Source organism: Denticeps clupeoides, unplaced genomic scaffold (assembly GCF_900700375.1).
Source record: "Denticeps clupeoides unplaced genomic scaffold, fDenClu1.1, whole genome shotgun sequence".
Lineage (NCBI taxonomy): Eukaryota > Metazoa > Chordata > Actinopteri > Clupeiformes > Denticipitidae > Denticeps > Denticeps clupeoides.
In genome coordinates this window covers 33018-55440 of record NW_021629729.1, presented here as the reverse complement: position 1 = coordinate 55440, position 22423 = coordinate 33018, and the positions used below count along the sequence as shown (strand labels likewise).

At 40.9% G+C, this 22423-nt stretch overlaps 1 non-coding gene across 1 annotated transcript; it reads left to right on the top strand.

Moving 5' to 3' along the window:
* Window positions 1-2380: 2380 nt before the first annotated feature.
* trnai-gau (transfer RNA isoleucine (anticodon GAU)) lies at window positions 2381-2453 on the top strand. The gene has a single exon. It is a non-coding gene; the product is annotated as a tRNA-Ile (tRNA).
* The last annotated feature ends 19970 nt before the right edge of the window (window positions 2454-22423 follow it).

Below are 22423 nucleotides of genomic sequence, written 5' to 3'. Positions count from 1 at the left end.
TTCTCTTTGTTTCCCTCTATAATTTATTTTTTGTGTCTATTTTGGGTTCTTTTGTTACAATGGAACAATTTTACATATATTAGTTCAATAAAAACAGGCAAGAACAATTACCAGGTCTCAAAAAAGCCAAAAAATGGCCTGAAGTGCCAAGACAAGAGAGGCCTGCATTCTTGTATCAATGGTTTTATCTGGAAAAAGCATAAACCTTTGGGTTCCATAAACAGAAATCTAATTGTGTTCAAAAACATGATTTTTTTTTTTAATGGAGATCAAGGTAATCTCTAATGGCAAATAAAAAACACAAGAGCATCGCCTCCCCGTCGGGGAATAGAACCCCGGTCTCCCGCATGACAGGCGGGGATACTCACCACTATACTAACGAGGAGCTAGCCCTGCTTCTTTGTTATCATAGGTCTTTAGAACTTCAAGCATGTTTGTTTCTTGCAACAGTGGTTTGTGACATTTAGATTGATTTCATAGTAGGTATGAGGTATGAGCCGAAATAGCTCAGTTGGGAGAGCGTTAGACTGAAGCTGTTTCGACTGTGTAAATGCATTTTTTGGTTTGTTAACAAAGACCTATGCTTTATCTGGAAACTGACCTCCCCCTCACAGGCAAGAACAATTACCAGGTCTCAAAAAGGCCAACAAATGGCCTGAAGTGCCAAGACAAGAGCGGCCTGCATTCTTGTATCAATGGTTTTATCTGGAAAAAGCATAAACCTCAAAGGAGAAACTGATTGATCAGTTGCAACACTTCTGTGAGATAAACGTCCATTATAAAAGAAAGGATTCAAACCTCATACAGAGGCATCTTTCCCCCTCAACTGCTCGGGGGGTTCTACTCTCACATTGTTCCTGCATTCAGCTTTTCTACTTCTACCAGGGTCTGGCCTCCCTCACTGGAGTTTGTTTCTTATTCTTTCTCTTTGTTTCCCTCTATAATTTATTTTTTGTGTCTATTTTGGGTTCTTTTGTTACAATGGAAAATTTTACATATATTAGTTCCATAAAAACAGGCAAGAACAATTACCAGGTCTCAAAAAAGCCAAAAAAATGGCCTGAAGTGCCAAGACAAGAGAGGCCTGCATTCTTGTATCAATGGTTTTATCTGGAAAAAGCATAAACCTTTGGGTTCCATAAACAGAAATCTAATTGTGTTCAAAAACATGATTTTTTTTTTTAATGGAGATCAAGGTAATCTCTAATGGCAAATAAAAAACACAAGAGCATCGCCTCCCCGTCGGGGAATCGAACCCCGGTCTCCCGCGTGACAGGCGGGGATACTCACCACTATACTAACGAGGAGCTGGCACTGCTTCTTTGTTATCATAGGTCTTTAGAACTTCAAGCATGTTTGTTTCTTGCAACAGTGGTTTGTGACATTTAGATTGATTTCATAGTAGGTATGAGGTATGAGCCGAAATAGCTCAGTTGGGAGAGCGTTAGACTGAAGATCTAAAGGTCCCTGGTTCAATCCAGGGTTTCGGCAAAGCTGTTTGGACTGTGTAAATGCAATTTTTGGTTTGTTAACAAAGACCTATGCTTTATCTGGAAACTGACCTCCCCCTCACAGGCAAGAACAATTACCAGGTCTCAAAAAGGCCAACAAATGGCCTGAAGTGCCAAGACAAGAGAGGCCTGCATTCTTGTATCAATGGTTTTATCTGGAAAAAGCATAAACCTCAAAGGAGAAACTGATTGATCAGTTGCAACACTTCTGTGAGATAAACGTCCATTATAAAAGAAAGGATTCAAACCTCATACAGAGGCCTCTTTCCCCCTCAACTGCTCGGGGGGTTCTACTCTCACATTGTTCCTGCATTCAGCTTTTCTACTTCTACCAGGGTCTGGCCTCCCTCACTGGAGTTTGTTTCTTATTCTTTCTCTTTGTTTCCCTCTATAATTTATTTTTTGTGTCTATTTTGGGTTCTTTTGTTACAATGGAACAATTTTACATATATTAGTTCCATAAAAACAGGCAAGAACAATTACCAGGTCTCAAAAAAGCCAACAAAAACGCCTGAAGTGCCAAGACAAGAGAGGCCTGCATTCTTGTATCAATGGTTTTATCTGGAAAAAGCATAAACCTTTGGGTTCCATAAACAGAAATCTAATTGTGTTCAAAAACATGATTTTTTTTTTTAACGGAGATCAAGGTAATCTCTAATGGCAAATAAAAAACACAAAAGCATTGCCTCCCCGTCGGGGAATCGAACCCCGGTCTCCCGCGTGACAGGCGGGGATACTCACCACTATACTAACGAGGAGCTGGCCCTGCTTCTTTGTTATCATAGGTCTTTAGAACTTCAAGCATGTTTGTTTCTTGCAACAGTGGTTTGTGACATTTAGATTGATTTCATAGTAGGTATGAGGTATGAGCCGAAATAGCTCAGTTGGGAGAGCGTTAGACTGATGATCTAAAGGTCCCTGGTTCGATCCCGGGTTTCGGCAAAGCTGTTTGGACTCTGTAAATGCAATTTTTGGTTTGTTAACAAAGACCTATGCTTTATCTGGAAACTGACCTCCCCCTCACAGGCAAGAACAATTACCAGGTCTCAAAAAAGCCAACAAATGGCCTGAAGTGCCAAGACAAGAGAGGCCTGCATTCTTGTATCAATGGTTTTATCTGGAAAAAGCATAAACCTTTGGGTTCCATAAACAGAAATCTAATTGTGTTCAAAAACATGATTTTTTTTTTAATGGAGATCAAGGTAATCTCTAATGGCAAATAAAAAACACAAGAGCATCGCCTCCCCGTCGGGAAATCGAACCCCGGTCTCCCGCGTGACAGGCGGGGATACTCACCACTATACTAACGAGGAGCTGGCCCTGCTTCTTTGTTATCATAGGTCTTTAGAACTTCAAGCATGTTTGTTTCTTGCAACAGTGGTTTGTGACATTTAGATTGATTTCATAGTAGGTATGAGGTATGAGCCGAAATAGCTCAGTTGGGAGAGCGTTAGACTGAAGCTGTTTGGACTGTGTAAATGCATTTTTTGGTTTGTTAACAAAGACCTATGCTTTATCTGGAAACTGACCTCCCCCTCACAGGCAAGAACAATTACCAGGTCTCAAAAAGGCCAACAAATGGCCTGAAGTGCCAAGGCAAGAGAGGCCTGCATTCTTGTATCAATGGTTTTATCTGGAAAAAGCATAAACCTCAAAGGAGAAACTGATTGATCAGTTGCAACACTTCTGTGAGATAAACGTCCATTATAAAAGAAAGGATTCAAACCTCATACAGAGGCATCTTTCCCCCTCAACTGCTCGGGGGGTTCTACTCTCACATTGTTCCTGCATTCAGCTTTTCTACTTCTACCAGGGTCTGGCCTCCCTCACTGGAGTTTGTTTCTTATTCTTTCTCTTTGTTTCCCTCTATAATTTATTTTTTGTGTCTATTTTGGGTTCTTTTGTTACAATGGAACAATTTTACATATATTAGTTCCATAAAAACAGGCAAGAACAATTACCAGGTCTCAAAAAAGCCAAAAAATGGCCTGAAGTGCCAAGACAAGAGAGGCCTGCATTCTTGTATCAATGGTTTTATCTGGAAAAAGCATAAACCTTTGGGTTCCATAAACAGAAATCTAATTGTGTTCAAAAACATGATTTTTTTTTAAATGGAGATCAAGGTAATCTCTAATGGCAAATAAAAAACACAAGAGCATCGCCTCCCCGTCGGGGAATCGAACCCCGGTCTCCCGCGTGACAGGCGGGGATACTCACCAGTATACTAACGAGGAGCTGGCCCTGCTTCTTTGTTATCATAGGTCTTTAGAACTTCAAGCATGTTTGTTTCTTGCAACAGTGGTTTGTGACATTTAGATTGATTTCATAGTAGGTATGAGATATGAGCCGAAATAGCTCAGTTGGGAGAGCGTTAGACTGAAGATCTAAAGGTCCCTGGTTTAATCCCGGGTTTCGGCAAAGCTGTTTGGACTGTGTAAATGCAATTTTTGGTTTGTTAACAAAGACCTATGCTTTATCTGGAAACTGACCTCCCCCTCACAGGCAAGAACAATTACCAGGTCTCAAAAAGGCCAACAAATGGCCTGAAGTGCCAAGACAAGAGAGGCCTGCATTCTTGTATCAATGGTTTTATCTGGAAAAAGCATAAACCTCAAAGGAGAAACTGATTGATCAGTTGCAACACTTCTGTGAGATAAACGTCCATTATAAAAGAAAGGATTCAAACCTCATACAGAGGCCTCTTTCCCCCTCAACTGCTCGGGGGGTTCTACTCTCACATTGTTCCTGCATTCAGCTTTTCTACTTCTACCAGGGTCTGGCCTCCCTCACTGGAGTTTGTTTCTTATTCTTTCTCTTTGTTTCCCTCTATAATTTATTTTTTGTGTCTATTTTGGGTTCTTTTGTTACAATGGAACAATTTTACATATATTAGTTCCATAAAAACAGGCAAGAACAATTACCAGGTCTCAAAAAAGCCAACAAAAACGCCTGAAGTGCCAAGACAAGAGAGGCCTGCATTCTTGTATCAATGGTTTTATCTGGAAAAAGCATAAACCTTTGGGTTCCATAAACAGAAATCTAATTGTGTTCAAAAACATGATTTTTTTTTTTAATGGAGATCAAGGTAATCTCTAATGGCAAATAAAAAACACAAAAGCATCGCCTCCCCGTCGGGGAATCGAACCCCGGTCTCCCGCGTGACAGGCGGGGATACTCACCACTATACTAACGAGGAGCTGGCCCTGCTTCTTTGTTATCATAGGTCTTTAGAACTTCAAGCATGTTTGTTTCTTGCAACAGTGGTTTGTGACATTTAGATTGATTTCATAGTAGGTATGAGGTATGAGCCGAAATAGCTCAGTTGGGAGAGCGTTAGACTGAAGATCTAAAGGTCCCTGGTTCAATCCCGGGTTTCGGCAAAGCTGTTTGGACTGTGTAAATGCAATTTTTGGTTTGTTAACAAAGACCTATGCTTTATCTGGAAACTGACCTCCCCCTCACAGGCAAGAACAATTACCAGGTCTCAAAAAGGCCAACAAATGGCCTGAAGTGCCAAGACAAGAGCGGCCTGCATTCTTGTATCAATGGTTTTATCTGGAAAAAGCATAAACCTCAAAGGAGAAACTGATTGATCAGTTGCAACACTTCTGTGAGATAAACGTCCATTATAAAAGAAAGGATTCAAACCTCATACAGAGGCCTCTTTCCCCCTCAACTGCTCGGGGGGTTCTACTCTCACATTGTTCCTGCATTCAGCTTTTCTACTTCTACCAGGGTCTGGCCTCCCTCACTGGAGTTTGTTTCTTATTCTTTCTCTTTGTTTCCCTCTATAATTTATTTTTTGTGTCTATTTTGGGTTCTTTTGTTACAATGGAACAATTTTACATATATTAGTTCCATAAAAACAGGCAAGAACAATTACCAGGTCTCAAAAAAGCCAAAAAATTGCCTGAAGTGCCAAGACAAGAGAGGCCTGCATTCTTGTATCAATGGTTTTATCTGGAAAAAGCATAAACCTTTGGGTTCCATAATTAGAAATCTAATTGTGTTCAAAAACAAGATTTTTTTTTTAATGGAGATCAAGGTAATCTCTAATGGCAAATAAAAAACACAAGAGCATCGCCTCCCCGTCGGGGAATCGAACCCCGGTCTCCCGCGTGACAGGCGGGGATACTCACCACTATACTAACGAGGAGCTGGCCCTGCTTCTTTGTTATCATAGGTCTTTAGAACTTCAAGCATGTTTGTTTCTTGCAACAGTGGTTTGTGACATTTAGATTGATTTCATAGTAGGTATGAGGGGTGAGCCGAAATAGCTCAGTTGGGAGAGCGTTAGACTGAAGATCTAAAGGTCCCTGGTTCAATCCCGGGTTCCGGCAAAGCTGTTTGGACTGTGTAAATGCAATTTTTGGTTTGTTAACAAAGACCTATGCTTTATCTGGAAACTGACCTCCCCCTCACAGGCAAGAACAATTACCAGGTCTCAAAAAAGCCAACAAATGGCCTGAAGTGCCAAGACAAGAGAGGCCTGCATTCTTGTATCATGGGTTTTATCTGGAAAAAGCATAAACCTCAAAGGAGAAACTGATTGATCAGTTGCAACACTTTTGTGAGATAAACGTCCATTATAAAAGAAAGGATTCAAACTTCATTCAGAGGCCTCTTTCCCCCTCAACTGCTCGGGGGGTTCTACTCTCACATTGTTCCTGCATTCAGCTTTTCTACTTCTACCAAGGTCTGGCCTCCCTCACTGGAGTTTGTTTCTTATTCTTTCTCTTTGTTTCCCTCTATAATTTATTTTTTGTGTCTATTTTGGGTTCTTTTGTTACAATGGAACAATTTTACATATATTAGTTCCATAAAAACAGGCAAGAACAATTACCAGGTCTCAAAAAAGCCAACAAAAACGCCTGAAGTGCCAAGACAAGAGAGGCCTGCATTCTTGTATCAATGGTTTTATCTGGAAAAAGCATAAACCTTTGGGTTCCATAAACAGAAATCTAATTGTGTTCAAAAACATGATTTTTTTTTTAATGGAGATTAAGGTAATCTCTAATGGCAAATAAAAAACACAAAACCATCGCCTCCCCGTCGGGGAATCGAACCCCGGTCTCCCGCGTGACAGGCGGGGATACTCACCACTATACTAACGAGGAGCTGGCCCTGCTTCTTTGTTATCATAGGTATTTAGAACTTCAAGCATGTTTGTTTCTTGCAACAGTGGTTTGTGACATTTAGATTGATTTCATAGTAGGTATGAGGTATGAGCCGAAATAGCTCAGTTGGGAGAGCGTTAGACTGAAGCTGTTTGGACTGTGTAAATGCATTTTTTGGTTTGTTAACAAAGACCTATGCTTTATCTGGAAACTGACCTCCCCCTCACAGGCAAGAACAATTACCAGGTCTCAAAAAGGCCAACAAATGGCCTGAAGTGCCAAGACAAGAGAGGCCTGCATTCTTGTATCAATGGTTTTATCTGGAAAAAGCATAAACCTCAAAGGAGAAACTGATTGATCAGTTGCAACACTTCTGTGAGATAAACGTCCATTATAAAAGAAAGGATTCAAACCTCATACAGAGGCATCTTTCCCCCTCAACTGCTCGGGGGGTTCTACTCTCACATTGTTCCTGCATTCAGCTTTTCTACTTCTACCAGGGTCTGGCCTCCCTCACTGGAGTTTGTTTCTTATTCTTTCTCTTTGTTTCCCTCTATAATTTATTTTTTGTGTCTATTTTGGGTTCTTTTGTTACAATGGAACAATTTTACATATATTAGTTCCATAAAAACAGGCAAGAACAATTACCAGGTCTCAAAAAAGCCAAAAAATTGCCTGAAGTGCCAAGACAAGAGAGGCCTGCATTCTTGTATCAATGGTTTTATCTGGAAAAAGCATAAACCTTTGGGTTCCATAATTAGAAATCTAATTGTGTTCAAAAACATGATTTTTTTTTTAATGGAGATCAAGGTAATCTCTAATGGCAAATAAAAAACACAAGAGCATCGCCTCCCCGTCGGGGAATCGAACCCCGGTCTCCCGCGTGACAGGCGGGGATACTCACCACTATACTAACGAGGAGCTGGCCCTGCTTCTTTGTTATCATAGGTCTTTAGAACTTCAAGCATGTTTGTTTCTTGCAACAGTGGTTTGTGACATTTAGATTGATTTCATAGTAGGTATGAGGGGTGAGCCGAAATAGCTCAGTTGGGAGAGCGTTAGACTGAAGATCTAAAGGTCCCTGGTTCAATCCCGGGATTCGGCAAAGCTGTTTGGACTGTGTAAATGCAATTTTTGGTTTGTTAACAAAGACCCATGCTTTATCTGGAAACTGACCTCCCCCTCACAGGCAAGAACAATTACCAGGTCTCAAAAAGGCCAACAAATGGCCTGAAGTGCCAAGACAAGAGCGGCCTGCATTCTTGTATCAATGGTTTTATCTGGAAAAAGCATAAACCTCAAAGGAGAAACTGATTGATCAGTTGCAACACTTCTGTGAGATAAACGTCCATTATAAAAGAAAGGATTCAAACCTCATACAGAGGCCTCTTTCCCCCTCAACTGCTCGGGGGGTTCTACTCTCACATTGTTCCTGCATTCAGCTTTTCTACTTCTACCAGGGTCTGGCCTCCCTCACTGGAGTTTGTTTCTTATTCTTTCTCTTTGTTTCCCTCTATAATTTATTTTTTGTGTCTATTTTGGGTTCTTTTGTTACAATGGAACAATTTTACATATATTAGTTCCATAAAAACAGGCAAGAACAATTACCAGGTCTCAAAAAAGCCAACAAAAACGCCTGAAGTGCCAAGACAAGAGAGGCCTGCATTCTTGTATCAATGGTTTTATCTGGAAAAAGCATAAACCTTTGGGTTCCATAAACAGAAATCTAATTGTGTTCAAAAACATGATTTTTTTTTTAATGGAGATCAAGGTAATCTCTAATGGCAAATAAAAAACACAAAAGCATCGCCTCCCCGTCGGGGAATCGAACCCCGGTCTCCCGCGTGACAGGCGGGGATACTCACCACTATACAAACGAGGAGCTGGCCCTGCTTCTTTGTTATCATAGGTCTTTAGAACTTCAAGCATGTTTGTTTCTTGCAACACTGGTTTGTGACATTTAGATTGATTTCATAGTAGGTATGAGGTATGAGCCGAAATAGCTCAGTTGGGAGAGCGTTAGACTGAAGATCTAAAGGTCCCTGGTGAAATCCAGGGTTTCGGCAAAGCTGTTTGGACTGTGTAAATGCAATTTTTGGTTTGTTAACAAAGACCTGTGCTTTATCTGGAAACTGACCTCCCCCTCACAGGCAAGAACAATTACCAGGTCTCAAAAAAGCCAACAAATGGCCTGAAGTGCCAAGACAAGAGAGGCCTGCATTCTTGTATCATGGGTTTTATCTGGAAAAAGCATAAACCTCAAAGGAGAAACTGATTGATCAGTTGCAACACTTCTGTGAGATAAACGTCCATTATAAAAGAAAGGATTCAAACTTCATTCAGAGGCCTCTTTCCCCCTCAACTGCTCGGGGGGTTCTACTCTCACATTGTTCCTGCATTCAGCTTTTCTACTTCTACCAAGGTCTGGCCTCCCTCACTGGAGTTTGTTTCTTATTCTTTCTCTTTGTTTCCCTCTATAATTTATTTTTTGTGTCTATTTTGGGTTCTTTTGTTATAATGGAACCATTTTACATATATTAGTTCCATAAAAAGAATTCTTATTGTGTTTATGAACTAGAACCTGTTCAATCATTTAAAATCTATTGTGCCATGACTGTTAATGTCCATCTAACATCAGATAAGTTCAAAAAACAAGTTCAAACCTCATTCAGAGGGCTCCGTCCGGGTACTACTCTCACATTGTTCATTCATTTGTCTTTTCTTATTGTTCCAGGCTCTGTCCTTCCTCACTGGAGTTTGATTCTTATTGTTTCTCTTTGTTTCCCTCTAGAATGTCTGTTTCTTGCAACAGTGGTTTGTGACATTTAGATTGATTTCATAGTCAATTGAGATGTGAACTAAAGTCAATTGTGCCTTACTAAATTATATTTCTTCACTGAATTTATTAAGCCAAATCCTCATTTAATAAGCAATCCACTTATTTAGCACACAATATCAGATAATATCTTCTGTTTAGGCATGAGCAAAAACCCAACTGTGGAAGGCAGGCCCTTGTACATGAATAAACACCTAGTGCCAAGTGAAAGGGCTACAAGGTATGAGCCGAAATAGCTCAGTTGGGAGAGCGTTAGACTGAAGATCTAAAGGTCCCTGGTTCAATCCCGGGTTTCGGCAAAGCTCTTTGGACTGTGTACATGCATTTTTTGGTTTGTTAACAAAGACCTATGCTTTATCTGGAAACTGACCTCCCCCTCACAGGCAAGAACAATTACCAGGTCTCAAAAAGGCCAGGTCTCAAAAAAGCCAAAAAATGGCCTGAAGTGCCAAGACAAGAGAGGCCTGCATTCTTGTATCAATGGTTTTATCTGGAAAAAGCATAAACCTTTGGGTTCCATAAACAGAAATCTAATTGTGTTCAAAAACATGATTTTTTTTTTAATGGAGATCAAGGTAATCAAGGCAAGAGCATCGCCTCCCCGTCGGGGAATCGAACCCCGGTCTCCCGCGTGACAGGCGGGGATACTCACCACTATACTAACGAGGAGCTGGCCCTGCTTCTTTGTTATCATAGGTCTTTAGAACTTCAAGCATGTTTGTTTCTTGCAACAGTGGTTTGTGACATTTAGATTGATTTCATAGTAGGTATGAGGTATGAGCCGAAATAGCTCAGTTGGGAGAGCGTTAGACTGAAGCTGTTTGGACTGTGTAAATGCATTTTTTGGTTTGTTAACAAAGACCTATGCTTTATCTGGAAACTGACCTCCCCCTCACAGGCAAGAACAATTACCAGGTCTCAAAAAGGCCAACAAATGGCCTGAAGTGCCAAGGCAAGAGAGGCCTGCATTCTTGTATCAATGGTTTTATCTGGAAAAAGCATAAACCTCAAAGGAGAAACTGATTGATCAGTTGCAACACTTCTGTGAGATAAACGTCCATTATAAAAGAAAGGATTCAAACCTCATACAGAGGCATCTTTCCCCCTCAACTGCTCGGGGGGTTCTACTCTCACATTGTTCCTGCATTCAGCTTTTCTACTTCTACCAGGGTCTGGCCTCCCTCACTGGAGTTTGTTTCTTATTCTTTCTCTTTGTTTCCCTCTATAATTTATTTTTTGTGTCTATTTTGGGTTCTTTTGTTACAATGGAACAATTTTACATATATTAGTTCCATAAAAACAGGCAAGAACAATTACCAGGTCTCAAAAAAGCCAAAAAATTGCCTGAAGTGCCAAGACAAGAGAGGCCTGCATTCTTGTATCAATGGTTTTATCTGGAAAAAGCATAAACCTTTGGGTTCCATAATTAGAAATCTAATTGTGTTCAAAAACATGATTTTTTTTTTTTTTTTTTTTTTTTAATGGAGATCAAGGTAATCTCTAATGGCAAATAAAAAACACAAGAGCATCGCCTCCCCGTCGGGGAATCGAACCCCGGTCTCCCGCGTGACAGGCGGGGATACTCACCACTATACTAACGAGGAGCTGGCCCTGCTTCTTTGTTATCATAGGTCTTTAGAACTTCAAGCATGTTTGTTTCTTGCAACAGTGGTTTGTGACATTTAGATTGATTTCATAGTAGGTATGAGGGGTGAGCCGAAATAGCTCAGTTGGGAGAGCGTTAGACTGAAGATCTAAAGGTCCCTGGTTCAATCCCGGGTTTCGGCAAAGCTGTTTGGACTGTGTAAATGCAATTTTTGGTTTGTTAACAAAGACCCATGCTTTATCTGGAAACTGACCTCCCCCTCACAGGCAAGAACAATTACCAGATCTCAAAAAGGCCAACAAATGGCCTGAAGTGCCAAGACAAGAGCGGCCTGTATTCTTGTATCAATGGTTTTATCTGGAAAAAGCATAAACCTCAAAGGAGAAACTGATTGATCAGTTGCAACACTTCTGTGAGATAAACGTCCATTATAAAAGAAAGGATTCAAACCTCATACAGAGGCCTCTTTCCCCCTCAACTGCTCGGGGGGTTCTACTCTCACATTGTTCCTGCATTCAGCTTTTCTACTTCTACCAGGGTCTGGCCTCCCTCACTGGAGTTTGTTTCTTATTCTTTCTCTTTGTTTCCCTCTATAATTTATTTTTTGTGTCTATTTTGGGTTCTTTTGTTACAATGGAACAATTTTACATATATTAGTTCCATAAAAACAGGCAAGAACAATTACCAGGTCTCAAAAAAGCCAACAAAAACGCCTGAAGTGCCAAGACAAGAGAGGCCTGCATTCTTGTATCAATGGTTTTATCTGGAAAAAGCATAAACCTTTGGGTTCCATAAACAGAAATCTAATTGTGTTCAAAAACATGATTTTTTTTTTTAATGGAGATCAAGGTAATCTCTAATGGCAAATAAAAAACACAAAAGCATCGCCTCCCCGTCGGGGAATCGAACCCCGGTCTCCCGCGTGACAGGCGGGGATACTCACCACTATACTAACGAGGAGCTGGCCCTGCTTCTTTGTTATCATAGGTCTTTAGAACTTCAAGCATGTTTGTTTCTTGCAACACTGGTTTGTGACATTTAGATTGATTTCATAGTAGGTATGAGGTATGAGCCGAAATAGCTCAGTTGGGAGAGCGTTAGACTGAAGATCTAAAGGTCCCTGGTGAAATCCAGGGTTTCGGCAAAGCTGTTTGGACTGTGTAAATGCAATTTTTGGTTTGTTAACAAAGACCTGTGCTTTATCTGGAAACTGACCTCCCCCTCACAGGCAAGAACAATTACCAGGTCTCAAAAAGGCCAACAAATGGCCGGAAGTGCCAAGACAAGAGAGGCCTGCATTCTTGTATCATGGGTTTTATCTGGAAAAAGCATAAACCTCAAAGGAGAAACTGATTGATCAGTTGCAACACTTCTGTGAGATAAACGTCCATTATAAAAGAAAGGATTCAAACTTCATTCAGAGGCCTCTTTCCCCCTCAACTGCTCGGGGGGTTCTACTCTCACATTGTTCCTGCATTCAGCTTTTCTACTTCTACCAAGGTCTGGCCTCCCTCACTGGAGTTTGTTTCTTATTCTTTCTCTTTGTTTCCCTCTATAATTTATTTTTTGTGTCTATTTTGGGTTCTTTTGTTATAATGGAACCATTTTACATATATTAGTTCCATAAAAAGAATTCTTATTGTGTTTATGAACTAGAACCTGTTCAATAATTTAAAATCTATTGTGCCATGACTGTTAATGTCCATCTAACATCAGATAAGTTCAAAAAACAAGTTCAAACCTCATTCAGAGGGCTCCGTCCGGGTACTACTCTCACATTGTTCATTCATTTGTCTTTTCTTATTGTTCCAGGCTCTGTCCTTCCTCACTGGAGTTTGATTCTTATTGTTTCTCTTTGTTTCCCTCTAGAATGTCTGTTTCTTGCAACAGTGGTTTGTGACATTTAGATTGATTTCATAGTCAATTGAGATGTGAACTAAAGTCAATTGTGCCTTACTAAATTATATTTCTTCACTGAATTTATTAAGCCAAATCCTCATTTAATAAGCAATCCACTTATTTAGCACACAATATCAGATAATATCTTCTGTTTAGGCATGAGCAAAAACCCAACTGTGGAAGGCAGGCCCTTGTACATGAATAAACACCTAGTGCCAAGTGAAAGGGCTACAAGGTATGAGCCGAAATAGCTCAGTTGGGAGAGCGTTAGACTGAAGATCTAAAGGTCCCTGGTTCAATCCCGGGTTTCGGCAAAGCTCTTTGGACTGTGTACATGCAATTTTTGGTTTGTTAAAGACCTACGCTTTATCTGGAAATTGACCTCCTCCTCACAGGCAAGAACAATTACCAGGTCTCAAAAAAGCCAAAAAATGGCCTGAAGTGCCAAGACAAGAGAGGCCTGCATTCTTGTATCAATGGTTTTATCTGGAAAAAGCATAAACCTTTGGGTTCCATAAACAGAAATCTAATTGTGTTCAAAAACATGATTTTTTTTTTAATGGAGATCAAGGTAATCTCTAATGGCAAATAAAAAACACAAGAGCATCGCCTCCCCGTCGGGGAATCGAACCCCGGTCTCCCGCGTGACAGGCGGGGATACTCACCACTATACTAACGAGGAGCTGGCCCTGCTTCTTTGTTATCATAGGTCTTTAGAACTTCAAGCATGTTTGTTTCTTGCAACAGTGGTTTGTGACATTTAGATTGATTTCATAGTAGGTATGAGGTATGAGCCGAAATAGCTCAGTTGGGAGAGCGTTAGACTGAAGATCTAAAGGTCCCTGGTTCAATCCCGGGTTTTGGCAAAGCTGTTTGAACTGTGTAAATGCAATTTTTGGTTTGTTAACAAAGACCTATGCTTTATCTGGAAACTGACCTCCCCCTCACAGGCAAGAACAATTACCAGGTCTCAAAAAGGCCAACAAATGGCCTGAAGTGCCAAGACAAGAGAGGCCTGCATTCTTGTATCAATGGTTTTATCTGGAAAAAGCATAAACCTCAAAGGAGAAACTGATTGATCAGTTGCAACACTTCTGTGAGATAAACGTCCATTATAAAAGAAAGGATTCAAACCTCATACAGAGGCCTCTTTCCCCCTCAACTGCTCGGGGGGTTCTACTCTCACATTGTTCCTGCATTCAGCTTTTCTACTTCTACCAGGGTCTGGCCTCCCTCACTGGAGTTTGTTTCTTATTCTTTCTCTTTGTTTCCCTCTATAATTTATTTTTGTGTCTATTTTGGGTTCTTTTGTTACAATGGAACAATTTTACATATATTAGTTCCATAAAAACAGGCAAGAACAATTACCAGGTCTCAAAAAAGCCAACAAAAACGCCTGAAGTGCCAAGACAAGAGAGGCCTGCATTCTTGTATCAATGGTTTTATCTGGAAAAAGCATAAACCTTTGGGTTCCATAAACAGAAATCTAATTGTGTTCAAAAACATGATTTTTTTTTTTTAATGGAGATCAAGGTAATCTCTAATGGCAAATAAAAAACACAAAAGCATCGCCTCCCCGTCGGGGAATCGAACCCCGGTCTCCCGCGTGACAGGCGGGGATACTCACCACTATACTAACGAGGAGCTGGCCCTGTTTCTTTGTTATCATAGGTCTTTAAAACTTCAAGCATGTTTGTTTCTTGCAACAGTGGTTTGTGACATTTAGATTGATTTCATAGTAGGTATGAGGTATGAGCCGTAATAGCTCAGTTGGGAGAGCGTTAGACTGAAGATCTAAAGGTCCCTGGTTCAATCCCGGGTTTCGGCAAAGCTCTTTGGACTGTGTACATGCAATTTTTGGTTTGTTAAAGACCTACGCTTTATCTGGAAATTGACCTCCTCCTCACAGGCAAGAACAATTACCAGGTCTCAAAAAAGCCAAAAAATGGCCTGAAGTGCCAAGACAAGAGAGGCCTGCATTCTTGTATCAATGGTTTTATCTGGAAAAAGCATAAACCTTTGGGTTCCATAAACAGAAATCTAATTGTGTTCAAAAACATGATTTTTTTTTTAATGGAGATCAAGGTAATCTCTAATGGCAAATAAAAAACACAAGAGCATCGCCTCCCCGTCGGGGAATCGAACCCCGGTCTCCCGCGTGACAGGCGGGGATACTCACCACTATACTAACGAGGAGCTGGCCCTGCTTCTTTGTTATCATAGGTCTTTAGAACTTCAAGCATGTTTGTTTCTTGCAACAGTGGTTTGTGACATTTAGATTGATTTCATAGTAGGTATGAGGTATGAGCCGAAATAGCTCAGTTGGGAGAGCGTTAGACTGAAGATCTAAAGGTCCCTGGTTCAATCCCGGGTTTTGGCAAAGCTGTTTGAACTGTGTAAATGCAATTTTTGGTTTGTTAACAAAGACCTATGCTTTATCTGGAAACTGACCTCCCCCTCACAGGCAAGAACAATTACCAGGTCTCAAAAAGGCCAACAAATGGCCTGAAGTGCCAAGACAAGAGAGGCCTGCATTCTTGTATCAATGGTTTTATCTGGAAAAAGCATAAACCTCAAAGGAGAAACTGATTGATCAGTTGCAACACTTCTGTGAGATAAACGTCCATTATAAAAGAAAGGATTCAAACCTCATACAGAGGCCTCTTTCCCCCTCAACTGCTCGGGGGGTTCTACTCTCACATTGTTCCTGCATTCAGCTTTTCTACTTCTACCAGGGTCTGGCCTCCCTCACTGGAGTTTGTTTCTTATTCTTTCTCTTTGTTTCCCTCTATAATTTATTTTTTGTGTCTATTTTGGGTTCTTTTGTTACAATGGAACAATTTTACATATATTAGTTCCATAAAAACAGGCAAGAACAATTACCAGGTCTCAAAAAAGCCAACAAAAACGCCTGAAGTGCCAAGACAAGAGAGGCCTGCATTCTTGTATCTTTACTTTACTTTACTTTACTTTATTTGGCAGACGCTTTTATCCAAAGCGACTTACAATGGGAAGACACCAGCAATTCTCGTTCGATTTCTATAGAATATCAAGTATACAAACTAAGAGCCCTGATAAGGCTTAGACTTGTCATTGAAGAACATGCTCGGAGAGTGTTGGGTGCTAGACTAAGAAAAATTATAATGTATTTATACATTTTGTATTTATTTGTTAAATGTGTATGCATGTGTATGTGTTAAATTTGTCTGTAATATTTTTGGAATAAGAAGGTTTTCACCTTCTTCTTAAAAGTGGTGATAGTCTCGGCTAGTCGTGTGGAGGAGGGTAGGTTGTTCCACCAGCCAGGGACAACAACGGAGAACAGACATGATTGGAATCGGAGACCCCGTGAAGAAGGAATTTTTAGTCTCCTTTCGTTTGCCGATCTGAGAGAGCGTGTAGGAGTGTATCTAGGTAGTAGTGTGTTGATGTAGGAGGGCGCAGTTCCATTTACAGCCCTGTAGGCAAGCATCAAGGATTTGAACTCAATGCGAGCAGCTACCGGGAGCCAGTGGAGGGAGGTAAGGAGAGGTGTAACATGGGTGTATTTTGGCTGATTGAAGATGAGGCGGGCTGCCATATTTTGGACCATCTGGAGTGGTTTTATGGTGACTGCAGAGGCTCCAGCCAGGAGAGAGTTACAGTAGTCGAGTTTGGAGATGACCATTGCCTGGACGAGGAGCTGCGTAGCCTGTTGTGAGAGAAAAGGCCGAATCTTGCGAATGTTGTAGAGAGTGAACCTGCAGGATCTGGAGATCGCAGCAACATGATGGTTCAAACTCAGTTTGTTATCTATCCAAACCCCAAGGCTTTTTGCAGATGCCGTGGGTGTTAACAATAGCGATCCAATTTGAATTGAAAGGTTTTGCTGAGGAGAATTGTTGCCCGGAAAGATCAGAATCTCGGTTTTGGATAGGTTGAGTTGGAGGTGTCGCTCAGACATCCATGCCGATATGTCTGAGAGGCAGGCCGAAATTTTTGTTGCTATAGTAGCATCTTCTGGTGGGAATGACAGATAGAGCTGGGTGTCATCAGCATAGGAGTGATAGGAGAAGCCATGTGATTGGATGATGTGACCAAGTGAGCGAGTGTATATTGAGAATAGAAGGGGGCCAAGGACAGAGCCTTGTGGAACCCCTGTGGTTACCCTAGAGAGGACAGATGTCTCACCTCCCCATGATACCTTGAAGGACCTGTCGTAGAGATAAGAGGTGATCAATGGTATCAATGGTTTTATCTGGAAAAAGCATAAACCTTTGGGTTCCATAAACAGAAATCTAATTGTGTTCAAAAACATGATTTTTTTTTTTTAATGGAGATCAAGGTAATCTCTAATGGCAAATAAAAAACACAAAAGCATCGCCTCCCCGTCGGGGAATCGAACCCCGGTCTCCCGCGTGACAGGCGGGGATACTCACCACTATACTAACGAGGAGCTGGCCCTGTTTCTTTGTTATCATAGGTCTTTAAAACTTCAAGCATGTTTGTTTCTTGCAACAGTGGTTTGTGAAATTTAGATTGATTTCATAGTAGGTATGAGGTATGAGCCGAAATAGCTCAGTTGGGAGAGCGTTAGACTGAAGATCTAAAGGTCCCTGGTTCAATCCCGGGTTTCGGCAAAGCTGTTTGGACTGTGTAAATGTAATTTTTGGTTTGTTAACAAAGACCTATGCTTTATCTGGAAACTGACCTCCCCCTCACAGGCAAGAACAATTACCAGGTCTCAAAAAGGCCAACAAATGGCCTGAAGTGCCAAGACAAGAGCGGCCTGCATTCTTGTATCAATGGTTTTATCTGGAAAATGCATAAACCTCAAAGGAGAAACTGATTGATCAGTTGCAACACTTCTGTGAGATAAACGTCCATTATAAAAGAAAGGATTCAAACCTCATACAGAGGCCTCTTTCCCCCTCAACTGCTCGGGGGGTTCTACTCTCACATTGTTCCTGCATTCAGCTTTTCTACTTCTACCAGGGTCTGGCCTCCCTCACTGGAGTTTGTTTCTTATTCTTTCTCTTTGTTTCCCTCTATAATTTATTTTTTGTGTCTATTTTGGGTTCTGTTGTTACAATGGAACAATTTTACATATATTAGTTCCATAAAAACAGGCAAGAACAATTACCAGGTCTCAAAAAAGCCAACAAAAACGCCTGAAGTGCCAAGACAAGAGAGGCCTGCATTCTTGTATCAATGGTTTTATCTGGAAAAAGCATAAACCTTTGGGTTCCATAAACAGAAATCTAATTGTGTTCAAAAACATGATTTTTTTTTTTAATGGAGATCAAGGTAATCTCTAATGGCAAATAAAAAACACAAAAGCATCGCCTCCCCGTCGGGGAATCGAACCCCGGTCTCCCGCGTGACAGGCGGGGATACTCACCACTATACTAACGAGGAGCTGGCCCTGCTTCTTTGTTATCATAGGTCTTTAGAACTTCAAGCATGTTTGTTTCTTGCAACAGTGGTTTGTGACATTTAGATTGATTTCATAGTAGGTATGAGGTATGAGCCGAAATAGCTCAGTTGGGAGAGCGTTAGACTGAAGATCTAAAGGTCCCTGGTTCAATCCTGGGTTTCGGCAAAGCTGTTTGGACTGTGTAAATGCAATTTTTGGTTTGTTAACAAAGACCTATGCTTTATCTGGAAACTGACCTCCCCCTCACAGGCAAGAACAATTACCAGGTCTCAAAAAGGCCAACAAATGGCCTGAAGTGCCAAGACAAGAGAGGCCTGCATTCTTGTATCAATGGTTTTATCTGGAAAAAGCATAAACCTCAAAGGAGAAACTGATTGATCAGTTGCAACACTTCTGTGAGATAAACGTCCATTATAAAAGAAAGGATTCAAACCTCATACAGAGGCCTCTTTCCCCCTCAACTGCTCGGGGGGTTCTACTCTCACATTGTTCCTGCATTCAGCTTTTCTACTTCTACCAGGGTCTGGCCTCCCTCACTGGAGTTTGTTTCTTATTCTTTCTCTTTGTTTCCCTCTATAATTTATTTTTTTGTGTCTATTTTGGGTTCTTTTGTTACAATGGAACAATTTTACATATATTAGTTCCATAAAAACAGGCAAGAACAATTACCAGGTCTCAAAAAAGCCAACAAAAACGCCTGAAGTGCCAAGACAAGAGAGGCCTGCATTCTTGTATCAATGGTTTTATCTGGAAAAAGCATAAACCTTTGGGTTCCATAAACAGAAATCTAATTGTGTTCAAAAACATGATTTTTTTTTTTAATGGAGATCAAGGTAATCTCTAATGGCAAATAAAAAACACAAAAGCATCGCCTCCCCGTCGGGGAATCGAACCCCGGTCACCCGCGTGACAGGCGGGGATACTCACCACTATACTAACGAGGAGCTGGCTCTGCTTCTTTGTTATCATAGGTCTTTAGAACTTCAAGCATGTTTGTTTCTTGCAACAGTGGTTTGTGACATTTAGATTGATTTCATAGTAGGTATGAGGTATGAGCCGAAATAGCTCAGTTGGGAGAGCGTTAGACTGAAGATCTAAAGGTCCCTGGTTCAATCCCGGGTTTCGGCAAAGCTGTTTGGACTGTGTAAATGTAATTTTTGGTTTGTTAACAAAGACCTATGCTTTATCTGGAAACTGACCTCCCCCTCACAGGCAAGAACAATTACCAGGTCTCAAAAAGGCCAACAAATGGCCTGAAGTGCCAACACAAGTGCGGCCTGCATTCCTGTATCAATGGTTTTATCTGGAAAAAGCATAAACCTCAAAGGAGAAACTGATTGATCAGTTGCAACACTTCTGTGAGATAAACGTCCATTATAAAAGAAAGGATTCAAACCTCATACAGAGGCCTCTTTCCCCCTCAACTGCTCGGGGGGTTCTACTCTCACATTGTTCCTGCATTCAGCTTTTCTACTTCTACCAGGGTCTGGCCTCCCTCACTGGAGTTTGTTTCTTATTCTTTCTCTTTGTTTCCCTCTATAATTTATTTTTTGTGTCTATTTTGGGTTCTTTTGTTACAATGGAACAATTTTACATATATTAGTTCCATAAAAACAGGCAAGAACAATTACCAGGTCTCAAAAAAGCCAACAAAAACGCCTGAAGTGCCAAGACAAGAGAGGCCTGCATTCTTGTATCAATGGTTTTATCTGGAAAAAGCATAAACCTTTGGGTTCCATAAACAGAAATCTAATTGTGTTCAAAAACATGATTTTTTTTTTTAATGGAGATTAAGGTAATCTCTAATGGCAAATAAAAAACACAAAAGCATCGCCTCCCCGTCGGGGAATCGAACCCCGGTCTCCCGCGTGACAGGCGGGGATACTCACCACTATACTAACGAGGAGCTGGCCCTGCTTCTTTGTTATCATAGGTCTTTAGAACTTTAAGCATGTTTGTTTCTTGCAACAGTGGTTTGTGACATTTAGATTGATTTCATAGTAGGTATGAGGGGTGAGCCGAAATAGCTCAGTTGGGAGAGCGTTAGACTGAAGATCTAAAGGTCCCTGGTTCAATCCCGGGTTTCGGCAAAGCTGTTTGGACTGTGTAAATGCAATTTTTGGTTTGTTAACAAAGACCTATGCTTTATCTGGAAACTGACCTCCCCCTCACAGGCAAGAACAATTACCAGGTCTCAAAAAGGCCAACAAATGGCCTGAAGTGCCAAGACAAGAGAGGCCTGCATTCTTGTATCAATGGTTTTATCTGGAAAAAGCATAAACCTCAAAGGAGAAACTGATTGATCAGTTGCAACACTTCTGTGAGATAAACGTCCATTATAAAAGAAAGGATTCAAACCTCATACAGAGGCCTCTTTCCCCCTCAACTGCTCGGGGGGTTCTACTCTCACATTGTTCCTGCATTCAGCTTTTCTACTTCTACCAGGGTCTGGCCTCCCTCACTGGAGTTTGTTTCTTATTCTTTCTCTTTGTTTCCCTCTATAATTTATTTTTTGTGTCTATTTTGGGTTCTTTTGTTACAATGGAACAATTTTACATATATTAGTTCCATAAAAACAGGCAAGAACAATTACCAGGTCTCAAAAAAGCCAACAAAAACGCCTGAAGTGCCAAGACAAGAGAGGCCTGCATTCTTGTATCAATGGTTTTATCTGGAAAAAGCATAAACCTTTGGGTTCCATAAACAGAAATCTAATTGTGTTCAAAAACATGATTTTTTTTTTTTTAATGGAGATCAAGGTAATCTCTAATGGCAAATAAAAAACACAAAAGCATCGCCTCCCCGTCGGGGAATCGAACCCCGGTCTCCAGCGTGACAGGCGGGGATACTCACCACTATACTAACGAGGAGCTGGCCCTGCTTCTTTGTTATCATAGGTCTTTAGAACTTCAAGCATGTTTGTTTCTTGCAACAGTGGTTTGTGACATTTAGATTGATTTCATAGTAGGTATGAGGTATGAGCAGAAATAGCTCAGTTGGGTGAGCGTTAGACTGAAGATCTAAAGGTCCCTGGTTCAATCCCGGGTTTCGGCAAAGCTGTTTGGACTGTGTAAATGTAATTTTTGGTTTGTTAACAAAGACCTATGCTTTATCTGGAAACTGACCTCCCCCTCACAGGCAAGAACAATTACCAGGTCTCAAAAAGGCCAACAAATGGCCTGAAGTGCCAACACAAGAGCGGCCTGCATTCCTGTATCAATGGTTTTATCTGGAAAAAGCATAAACCTCAAAGGAGAAACTGATTGATCAGTTGCAACACTTCTGTGAGATAAACGTCCATTATAAAAGAAAGGATTCAAACCTCATACAGAGGCCTCTTTCCCCCTCAACTGCTCGGGGGGTTCTACTCTCACATTGTTCCTGCATTCAGCTTTTCTACTTCTACCAGGGTCTGGCCTCCCTCACTGGAGTTTGTTTCTTATTCTTTCTCTTTGTTTCCCTCTATAATTTATTTTTTGTGTCTATTTTGGGTTCTTTTGTTACAATGGAACAATTTTACATATATTAGTTCCATAAAAACAGGCAAGAACAATTACCAGGTCTCAAAAAAGCCAAAAAATTGCCTGAAGTGCCAAGACAAGAGAGGCCTGCATTCTTGTATCAATGGTTTTATCTGGAAAAAGCATAAACCTTTGGGTTCCATAATTAGAAATCTAATTGTGTTCAAAAACATGATTTTTTTTTTTTTTTTTTTTTTTTAATGGAGATCAAGGTAATCTCTAATGGCAAATAAAAAACACAAGAGCATCGCCTCCCCGTCGGGGAATCGAACCCCGGTCTCCCGCGTGACAGGCGGGGATACTCACCACTATACTAACGAGGAGCTGGCCCTGCTTCTTTGTTATCATAGGTCTTTAGAACTTCAAGCATGTTTGTTTCTTGCAACAGTGGTTTGTGACATTTAGATTGATTTCATAGTAGGTATGAGGGGTGAGCCGAAATAGCTCAGTTGGGAGAGCGTTAGACTGAAGATCTAAAGGTCCCTGGTTCAATCCCGGGTTTTGGCAAAGCTGTTTG